The following is an 11,087-nucleotide window of genomic DNA, read 5'->3' on the forward strand; positions in this document are numbered from 1 at the left end:
TCTCACACGTATTGAGTAATAGAAATGACAGAGTAAGACGGTTCTTGTCTCAATTGTTTATTTTGGCATCGACTCTGGCCGACAGTAGTCGGATTGTAACAACATGACTCCAGCCATTATCAAAGCTATGTTGTTCAATTTTTAAGCTGAAATTTTAGAAAAACAAGTATAAATTAAATTACTTGTATTTCTGTAACACTTGTAAATTTGACGACATTTCAAAAATAGTGCATAAGCATACAGCAAAAGTTCAACATAGGACTGGGCCATATGACCGAAAACTTTATCACGATTTACGATTTTTATATTGATCGACAGCGATAATTTTTTACGACTAAAATAAATACAGTAAAACTATTTCCGACTTACCAAGGGTGGTATTTATCCGTAGAGAGGGTGTCAGGAAGCCAGAGAGGATGAGCGCGGCTAAGGTAATACAATAACTAAAGTATATTTGAAAGTAGTTACGGACTTAAGACACTAAATGACAGGAGTGTATAAGCTATTGAACACGACACGGACTAGTTTGAGAAGTTATTTATTAAACGAACACATTGGAAGTGACAGGATGTTACCGTAAGCATGTCAGCATTAAAACCAACAAAACTAAAGACAAGTTTCTGTTATTGATTTGCTGTAAAAAGGTATCACAGTTTCTCTTCTCACCCCATGCAGTCTATCCACAGCAAGACAGAGAGACGGTGCAACCACACTAGTATTATGAGACGGTGCAACCACACTAGTATTATGAGATCAGCATATGTGTGTGTGTGCTCCTTTAAGAATGGCAGTGTGTACTTTTGGGTAAGTGATATTAGTGAGTGAGTGGAGAGAGAAAGCATGCACTGCAGCAGTAGTGGCGAATGTGTCCAGTTGTGTCCTGCAGAAATAAGAATAAAGCGCCCAAATTGTCAGGAGTCGATAGCCTCGTCTATCCGACCCGAAAGCGGAGCTTAGCAGACCCATTGTCGGGTAAAGTGAAGGGTTTTACCCGCAACAAAAACATTGGCTCTCGAGGGAACATCTTCCCTGCACTCTCCGACTGCGGTCTGGGACTGGGAGCCGAACAGCAGGAAAGATATAACGATCGGTAGTTGATACTATAACGTGATTGGTTGTTAGCGTCACCCTCCCATTGCTCAGTGACACTTCCTCCCATTGCTCAGTGACACTTCCTGTTTTCTGTTCAGTGGGTTCCCATAGCGTGAGTGACTTCATGAAACAAATCTTACTTCATAATTTGTTTTCTTCCAACCAAAAAATATATATATGTATATACTTTACCTATTTTCTATAGATATCGCCTATCTGGATATGTATTGATATTGTATTATAGGTCCAGCCCTCATTCAACATTCAAAAGTAAACAGTTGGCTTATGCAGGTCATGAAAGGCTGTTTGGGTCATGTAATTACGACCAGGCAAGCGGCGACATCCCACATTCTTCACCATTGAGAGTGTTTGATTATCTAACACTATAAATTCCAATAATTTACCGCAAATGCCGACTCCACGTTGGAATTCTCGTGAAAACCTCTCTTTCCGTTGGAATGAATCTGCCTGGGTTTGCTGTTATTGTCCCACCTCGTTAGCTTTTGCTGCGGTAAAATTAGTGTGTGCTTCTGGATGGCGGGCTTTAAGATGCTTAATGAAGTTGCTTACCAAGCTTTTTTTTTTTAAACCACCATAATTTCGTACCGTTGCCTTGATACCGTGACAATATCGTACCATGAGATTTTGATACCGTTACATCCCTAAAGTTTAGCACTTTTATTAATACGGACTTTAAATGAGGACTATGCAACTAAATTGTCTGAGGGTACACATTTCCAGAAAACTAAGGACACAAGGGCAGGACTTCTCTTTTTCTTATTATTCTTATTTTGAGAAACCAATTTTTCTGCAGTAGACATTGTTTTGGGTGTATTTATTTTGTCAGAATTACACATTTCCGAACACAGACGTATAATGCAAAATGCTGTGGATCCAGCACTATAAGAGTTTAAAATGTCAATGCTAGATCTATCTCTTGGTTTCCACTGGTCCAAGCTTCTCTATACAACAGAAACACTATAGCGTTGTTAGGAATTTGCTGCAAAAGCGTTAGATTTGTAAGAAAAATTTAAGATTGGAACTGAACTCGGCGGCCGGTTTGGTGTCATTCCTAGGCCGCCAGTTGTATAGCCTTGCGTTAAACGTAAATTTAGTCTGTCTGCCCGTTTGTGGCGTCATCGCTATCAGTTGTCAAAACAAGAATGGCGGAAATCTACGGTGGCCGACAAAGGTCAGGCGACAAAACAATATCATTAAGCGACAACACAACAACTTTCAGCTACAGCACGATGTCAAAAGCCAACAAACACAAACATCACAACACAACACATTAAATTGTATTGTATGCATGTTTAAAATAAACTGAAACTGAACTGAACAATAATATACAGCCGCAACACAATTTTAATGTATCTTTTATTGCCAATCTTGTGTTAAACGGCACAATTCCAACAGGTTTTACCTCATGTGCAAACACTTTTGTCTTTTTTCTTTACACACAGACATAAAACATTACCACCAGCAGATCATGTACAGTATGAATGGATATATATAGCCTGTTATGTGTACATTATTGACTAGTGAAGCACCAAAAACTCAGCCCCTGGGAAAAAAAAGACTTTGACTACCCGGACAGCGCAGCCGAAACTGAATGGAAAGCAAAACGCACGCCAATTGCCAGGGTGGAGTTAGCATGTCTGTGATGTGGACGTAACTTTAATGTATCCCAAATATACCTACCAACAGCCATCAACAAAATGTGCAAAAATTAAGAGGACAGTGACGGCTTTTAAGAAGAGAAAATCCAACTGGAGCAGCAGCACGATGCAAGTGTGACTTCATGCTTGCTTTTCGTAGGGGGACATCGAGGGAAAGAAATAAAGTCTCAAAGGAGTACATTGTACAATAAGTTGCAATCTTTTTAAATATGGCAAAAAAATATATAAAAATATATATGTTAATACTAATTAATAACAGATTTGTTTTTAAATGGATGTATCCATTGAGCGATTTTAAAGAAAATCATTTCAATAGCCAATTAAGCATTGAACCACGCCCCCAGAGGTATCTTTGCAATCGAGGGAAAATGATTAATATTGTATTCATTTTTATGTTAAAAAATAACAGCAAAAGTAACAAGTAAAGATACTGTTAAATGTTGGTTCCTATATTTTTTGTAAAAAATGTATTGAATGTTGAAAATGAGAGCAGAAAAAGGCTTCTCATTGTTAATTCAACCTAAAGTGTTGATAACACTTTATTCAAATAAGATGTGAATGCATTGGCCATTAATTGTTGTTTGCTTGCTTGTTTATATCCATAATTAATTTAAACATAATTCCCTTAAAATAAATACCAGGACTAAAGGAAACTTCACCTGCAGTATCCAGTATTTATTTTACAGTCAAACTGGTTGATTTAGGTTTATTTGCTAAACAGTTACCAAATCGATTTCACCTCACTTAACTTTTTGGAATCATATCATTGTAAATAACTAAGATCGTTCCTGAATGGTTGATAATCGTTACATATGGAGTGAAATGACTGCCAAAACTCCAAAAAGTCAAACATGTTTAAATGACTGCCAAAACTCCACAACCTCAAAAACAAATAGGTTTGTGAAACAGTTTTGAATTTGTGAAACAGTTTTTTGAGTTTGTTGGAGTTTTGGCAGTAATTTCACTACATCTTCGGTTTTGTTCAGCGAACATGGAGCATTTTTCCTATGCAGTTGTGTCGGAGGGTTCCGTGTGTGCTTTGCCATTTACAGTATGTTTTAATTTGCTTATGTTTTATCATTTCTGTGTGTGGGTTATGGATCTTTTCTGTGTTGGTGTGCATTTGGCCTTGTCTGCAATTGTACAAATGTTACTAAAAATGTAATTTGCTCTCCAACCGTCAAAAGTATTTTGCAACTTTTTATCTGTTCCTGTATCAGAGTTGAGCAATATCAGATCACACACACACACACAACAACTTCATGTTTTTTTAAGAATTAAGAGGGCAAGGTTTTCAAGTTGGTTTGAATGAGAAGTATATTTTATCACAAGTATTTGTCATAATTAACACATAAGTATCAACCAAACAACGTAGGATGTGTAAAGTAATTAAGAAGGTTGGAAGGGAATAACTATTCATGAGGAAAGCACACTGCTGTACACTGTTCACTCTTTCGAATAATATCATTGTAAATAAACTAAGATCGTTCCTGAATGGTTGGATAAACAAATCGTTACATATGGAGTGAAATGACTGCCAAAATTCCACAAACTCAAAAATGTTTCACAAACTCAAAAATGTTTAAATGACTGCCAAAACTCCACAAACTCAAAAACAAATAGGTTTGTGAAACAGTTATGAATTTGTGAAACAGTTTATTTAGTTTGTGGGAGTTTTGCCAGTAATTTCACTACATACCCTACTAACTTCAGTGAACATGGGGCATTTTCCCATGCAGTTGTTTCAGAGGGTTCTGTCTGTGCTTTCCCATTTACAGCACTTTTAATTTGCTTATGTTTTATGATTTTGTGTGTGTGTTATGAATCATTTCTGTGCCGCTGTGCGTTTGGCCTTGTCTGCAACTGCAAACATTTACTAAAAATGTAATTTGGGCTCCAACCGTCAAAAGTATTTTGCAACTTTGTATCTGTTCCTGTATCAGAGTTGAGCAACATCATATCACACACACACTACAACTTCATGTTTTTTTTAAGAATTAAGAGGGCATGGTTTTCAAGTTGGTTTGAATGAGAAAGAATATTTGTCACATGAATTTATCATAAACAACATGTAAGTATCAACAAAACAACATAGCATCGTAAAGTAATTAAGGAGGTTGGAAAGGAATAACTATTCACGTGGAAAGCACAGTGCTGTGCACCAGCGTTTTTCAACCTTTGAGCCAAGGCACATTTTTATTCATTGAAAAAGTCCGGAGGCACACCACCAGCAGAAATCATAAAAAAAATGAAACTCAGTAGTCGATACTAACAATAAAAAGTTGTTATATGACTTTAAACCATAACCAAGCATACATCACTATAGCTCTCGTCTTAAAGTATGTGTACTGTCACAGCACACTGTGACTTATTTTGAGTTTTTTGGTGTTTTCCTGTGTATAGTGTTTTACTTCTTGTCTTGCACTCCTATTTTGGTGGCTTTTCCTGTTGTGTTGGTATTTTCCTGTGGCAGCTTCATGTCTTTCTTTGAGCGCTATTCCCCACACCTGCTTTGTTTTGGCAATTAAGACTATTTAAGTTGTGCGGACGCTAGTGTTCTTTGTGGAGATACTTTTGATTGTCATTTTCATTTCGGATGTACTTCGTGGACGCCGTCTCTGCTCCACACGCAGTAAGTCTTTGCTGTCATCCAGCATTCTGTTTTTTATTTACTTTGTAGCCAGTTTAGTTTTAGTTTAGTTTTGCATAGCCTTCCCTATTAGTAATTATGACAACAGGACATCTGCTGATTGGAGTAAGCGTTGCTCTGGTTTGTCGGCAAATTGGAAGTTGCTAGCAGTCTTCAAAGTACCCCAAAGCTGCCACAAATGATTGGAGGATGCGGGAAGAACTGTGGACACTCTTGTGATTTTGGCTCACACCGGACTGTCTGCCCCGCAAGTTTGAGGACCAGTCATAGACAATTTAGAGTGAAAAACTAATTTTATTTTCACTCGTATACAAACATTCTAACTTGGATTGATTCCCTGGCTTTGAGACTCTCTGGAAGGACGGTGCGGCAAAGACACAACAAACTCCTTTCTTGTCCCTCATGGACACACACCTGTTGTTGACTTTGGAGTAGCAACTGCACAAAATCAAGGCCGCAGAACAGAGACACACTGCAGGCTCACACACAAACATGCATCCACAAGCGCACTTTCTTAAATACGTCACATACTGTCATGCCATACGTCAGGTAGCAGAGGTAGCAGCATCGGTAACGTTTTCTGTGATGCTAGCGGAGCCATCCGAGTGGTAATACGAGAGAAAGAAGGTGCGAATAAAGGAAGAATTAATTCCCAAGAAAAACAGCAGGGAGTCCATCGTCTGGCAGTGGTTTGGCTTCAAGTGGGAATATGTCGAACAGACAACCGTAATTTGTGGTAATACGAGAGAAAGAAGGTGCGAATGAAGGAAGAATTAATTCGCAAGAAAAACAGCACGGAGTCCTTCGTCTGGCGGTGGTTTGGCTTCAAGTGGGAATATGTCGAACAGACAACCGTAATTTGTCAAGTGTGGTGCTGAAACATTGCTATAAAAAGTAGCATCACTGTTAATACGTAGCATCGTTTGAAAAGTCACCCGGTAGAGAAAGAAGAGTGTTTGAAACATCTCCATTCTGTGCCACACACCCAAACCATCAAAATGCAGAGGCAAAATTTTCCAGATCAACACCGTATGAAAAAAATAGTCAACAACAGAATTTTAAAAACCGTCTGTTGTAACCTACCACATAGCAAAGGACGATCACTATTTGATTTTCAATTATGCAGCTCATTTTTATTTGACACTTAAAATGTCTCTGACAATCTTGCACTTTTGGAAATAACATGAACGTTTGCGCCATTGCTTGATAACTGTTTAATAAATACAGTTTTGGTCAATTGACTTAGTTGTGATTTCCCTCTCTGCATGAAAGTTTAAAATTATCATATATTAATGCAGTATGAAGAAGAATGTTTAATGTAGACACATAGAATCTTCACACTGCTCTGATTATATGTATCAAGTGTTCATTCAAGGCCAAGGCAAAATATCGAGATATGTATCGTGTATCACGATATGGCCTAATAAAATCGAGATATTAAAAAAAGGCCATATTGCCCAGCCCTACGACACACCATGTTTCCGACATCTACGAAGCAATTAGCTACCTGCTGCCACCTACTGATATGGAAGACTATTACATAGTTACTATTACATGGTTAGGGACGGCGTGGCGCAGTGGGAGAGTGGCCGTGCGCAACCCGAGGGTCACTGGTTCAAATCCCACCTAGTACCAACCTCGTCACGTCCGTTGTGTCCTGAGCAAGACACTTCACCCTTGCTCCTGATGGGTGCTGGTTGGCGCCTTGCATGGCAGCTCCCTCCATCAGTGTGTGAATGTGTGTGTGAATGGGTAAATGTGGAAGTAGTGTCAAAGCGCTTTGAGTACCTTGAAGGTAGAAAAGCGCTATACAAGTACAACCCATTTATTTATTTATTTACTCTGCCGAGCTCTAGACAGCACCGACACTCAACAAAGGCACATTATTTATTTATTATAATTACTGGTTTGCAAAAAAAAAAAATGTTTTACCCAATTAGGTGAAATGACCTAATCTCCCATGGCACAGTAGAAAAACACTGCTTACAATGTTTACTCTGTGTGCTATTAAGTTACATCATTTTAAATCTCTTGTATGCAATCATGGAGTTCTTCACAAGAGCCAGCTTTGTTCAAACTCCTCATCGCCCGCTGCACTGTGACACGTTCGTCTTCACAGAATTAAATGCCTACTGAAACCCACTACTACCGACCACGCAGTCTGATACTTTATATATCAATGATGAAATATTAACATTGCAACACATGCCAATACGGCCGGTTTAGTTGACTAAATTGCCATTTTAAATTTCCCGCGAGATATCCTGTTGAAAACGTCACGGAATGATGACGCTTATGTTGACGCGTGCTTGTGACGTTATTGGTTGGAGGGGACATATTAGCGGTCAAGCAAACATGTTTCTCTACGTCAACCAGCAAGTTTTTGGATGGGAAAATGGTGATATTAATTCAGCTTTTACCGGAGACTTGAGTGGATTACATTCAGTCATTATGCGACCTCCTCCTGCAGCTGTCAAAAAGGCAGCTGTGATCTTGGCTTCTCCAATGGCTTCTCTCAGAGACACTGGCGTTAACCGCAGCCCCCCGACTTTCAGGTATGACTTTATAATCTCACTAAAACACTATGTGTCTAATAACATCTGAATCGCTTCCACTGCCGCCGCCTGGCGCTCCCACTGTCGCCGCCTTTTCTTTTTTTTCTTTTTTAGTGTTTCACTCTAACTTTCCTCATCCACACATCTTTCATCCTCGCTCAAATTAATGGGGAAATCGTCGCTTTCTCTGTTCGAATTGTTCTTGCTGCTGGTGGCTATGATTATAAACAATATGAGGATGTGGGAAGCCCTAAACCCCGTGACGTCATGCGCACATCGTCTGCTACTTCCGGTAAAGGCAAAAGCTTTTTTATTAGCGACCAAAAGTTGCGAACTTTATCGTCGATGTTCTCTACTAAATCCTTTCAGCAAAAATATGGCAATATCGCAAAATGATCAAGTATGACACATAGAATGGACCTGCTATCCCCGTTTAAATAAGAACGTCTAATTTCAGTAGGCCTTTAAAGTAAGCGGAGATGAAATGAGAGGGAAAGTAAACAAGTGTGCAGTGAAAGTTAGCTCGGCTACATGCTACTAGCCTCAGGCTGGCTAAGCTAGCTGACAAACTTCCCTTAAACTTTACCAGAGGATGACAGGTCGACTTTTAGGACCACGGCAGACTTTTAATGACGGCCGCATACCAGCGGCGTCAAGAAAAAGTGACTAAAAAGCGTCTGTCGGGAGTAGTTTGCGACGTTGAGCAGCGTGAGGACTTACCAGGAAGTGAGGACTCTTGTTGCTAAGCTGTTCCTGCTGTGATGGCGCTCGTCTCGTCTGTCCTTGCACTTTCCCTTTCAAACAGTGGGCTCTCTCCTCGCCTGGTGACGTCACCGTTACCGGAACGCTAAAAAGTTATGTGGTTGTTTTTTTCGGGGGGTTTTTTTTTGGACGTGAGAGAGAGAGGAAGAGAGGGGGAGAGAGATAGTGCTGCTGCGTGAGTCTTGTCAGGCTGTGCGCGTGCGCGTACACGTGTTCCCGTCCTCGCCGCTCGGCACCCCGCTGACCCGCGTGCATCCAATGTAAACACGGCAACATTCCCGGGGAGCTGTCAAATACCGCGAGACTCAGCACAGACACGCGAACTCTCGCCGAGCAGCCTTCACATTTTTGTTGCAAATAATATTGCAACCGAAATACCGCATTACTTTTTTTTAAACTCTCCAAGTATCACCAATCATGTAAATAATTCAATGTATATACTCGGATGATTAACTTGTGTGATGACTGTATTATGCTGATAGTATATACAGTGGGGCAAAAAAGTATTTAGTCAGCCACCGATTGTGCAAGTTCTCCCACTTAAAATGATGACAGAGGTCTGTAATTTTCATTTTAGGTAAACTTCAACTGTGAAAGACAGAATGTGAAAAAAAAAATCCAGGAATTCACATTGTAGGAATTTTAAAGAATTTATTTGTAAATTATGGTGGAAAATAAGTATATGGTCAACCATTCAAAGCTCTCACTGATGGAAGGACGTTTTGGCTCAAAATCTCCCGATACATGGCCCTGTTCATTCTTTCCTTAACACGGATCAATCGTCCTGTCCCCTTAGCAGAAAAACAGCCCCAAAGCATGATGTTTCCACCCCCATGCTTCACAGTAGGTATGGTGTATTTGGGATGCAACTCAGTATTCTTCTTCCCCAAACACGACGAGTTGAGTTTATACCAAAAAGTTCTATTTTGGTTTCATCTGACCACATGACATTCTCCCAATCCTCTGCTGTATCATCCATGTATCCATTTTGGTATAAAGAGAGGGAAACGCAGACTGCGCGTGCGCCGCAAAAAAAATAATGACAAACTCAGTATCTCAGGTAACTAGGACTGTTTTGTGTTTTGTTTTTACTTTACGGAAAAAATATCGAGATATCGCATATTGCCACTCAGCATACGGAGTGGAAAACACGACCAAAAATTGTAGGCTTCTTCACGCGACAAAGCCGGCCTACTTCACCACAGTCTGTAGTCTATTGCCCCCCAAGGCTGTGGTGAGATGGAGACGTAATAGTGGCGACAAGTCTAATTACACTGTTCCTTACAACCACCCAGCCCCATCCCCGTCCGTCCGCCTGTCCCTGGCGGCGCCTCCTTCCCCCTGGAGAGACACCACCTTAACTAACACATTTTCTGGGGGAAACACTGCTACTCCATCTATTTGTATTTGTGTTTGACTTTCTTTTCTACTGTTACCAAATAGCATTATTTTAGTCTTACTGAGATTAAAGAATAGTCTGCTTTTGTCATACCATCTTTTTAATTTGTTCATTTCTTCTGTTATTTGTATTAACTTCTGTGTGTTCTCTCCTGAACAAAATGCAGTTGTATCATCTGCAAATTATACTAACTTTAAGTCCTTTGTAACTTTACAAATGTCATTTAGATAGAGATTAAACAATTTTGGTCCGAGTTTTGATCCCTGAGGTACGCCACAAGATATTTTTAGCTCTGTGGAAGTGTGTTCGCCTATCTTCACGTATTGCTTAATTATCTATTACAAAAACTGATGTATTAATAATTCACGGATGTCATTGTGCTACAAAAATAATTCAGTAAAAGAACGTATATATTTGTAAACACTGTGATTTTCTTTCCGATCGGATGCCGAGTAAAATTTAGGCTGTTATTGGCGTTACTTATCCGATAACGATACGTTGTGCAAATATATCTAATGTGTCTGGTAAAATGTAACACAGGGGAGTCAAACGTACGGCCCACAGGCCCGATCAAGCCCTCGAACAGGTTTTATCCGGCCCACAGGATGAGTTTTCTAGGTATAAAAATGAACTGAAATTTTGGAATGAAAGAAACTGCTGTTTTTTAAATGTTCCTACCAGATGTAACAATAATTGTTCCATTTTGAAACAAATAAAACAAACTGAAGTTGTCTTTATGTTTAAGTTATCCTGCCGTGATTTTACCATTCCGGCCCACTTGGGAGTAGTGCTAAAAAATAAGTTTGACACCCCTGATGTAAAAAGTAGTGTATTTCAAGTGTTGCTTCAAACAGTATAAAATCACAGGGCAAAATAAATTCAAGCAATTTCTGCACTGAATGTGAGTGTAAATGTTGTTTGTCTATTTGTGTTGGCCCTGCGATGAGGTG

At 39.6% G+C, this 11,087-nt stretch overlaps 1 protein-coding gene across 1 annotated transcript in view; it reads right to left on the reverse strand.

The window, feature by feature from the left end:
* Nucleotides 1-9,016, reverse strand: part of LOC133540729 (serine/threonine-protein kinase Nek7) — a 151,045-nt gene extending 142,029 nt beyond the window's left edge. The window contains exon 1 of the mRNA XM_061883587.1: nucleotides 8,697-9,016. The gene's annotated coding sequence lies outside the window, so the exon portion shown is untranslated. The remainder of the gene's footprint in view (nucleotides 1-8,696) is intronic.
* Between the last annotated feature and the right edge of the window lie 2,071 nt (nucleotides 9,017-11,087).

Source organism: Nerophis ophidion, linkage group LG22 (genome assembly GCF_033978795.1).
Source record: "Nerophis ophidion isolate RoL-2023_Sa linkage group LG22, RoL_Noph_v1.0, whole genome shotgun sequence".
In the NCBI taxonomy this organism is placed as follows: domain Eukaryota; kingdom Metazoa; phylum Chordata; class Actinopteri; order Syngnathiformes; family Syngnathidae; genus Nerophis; species Nerophis ophidion.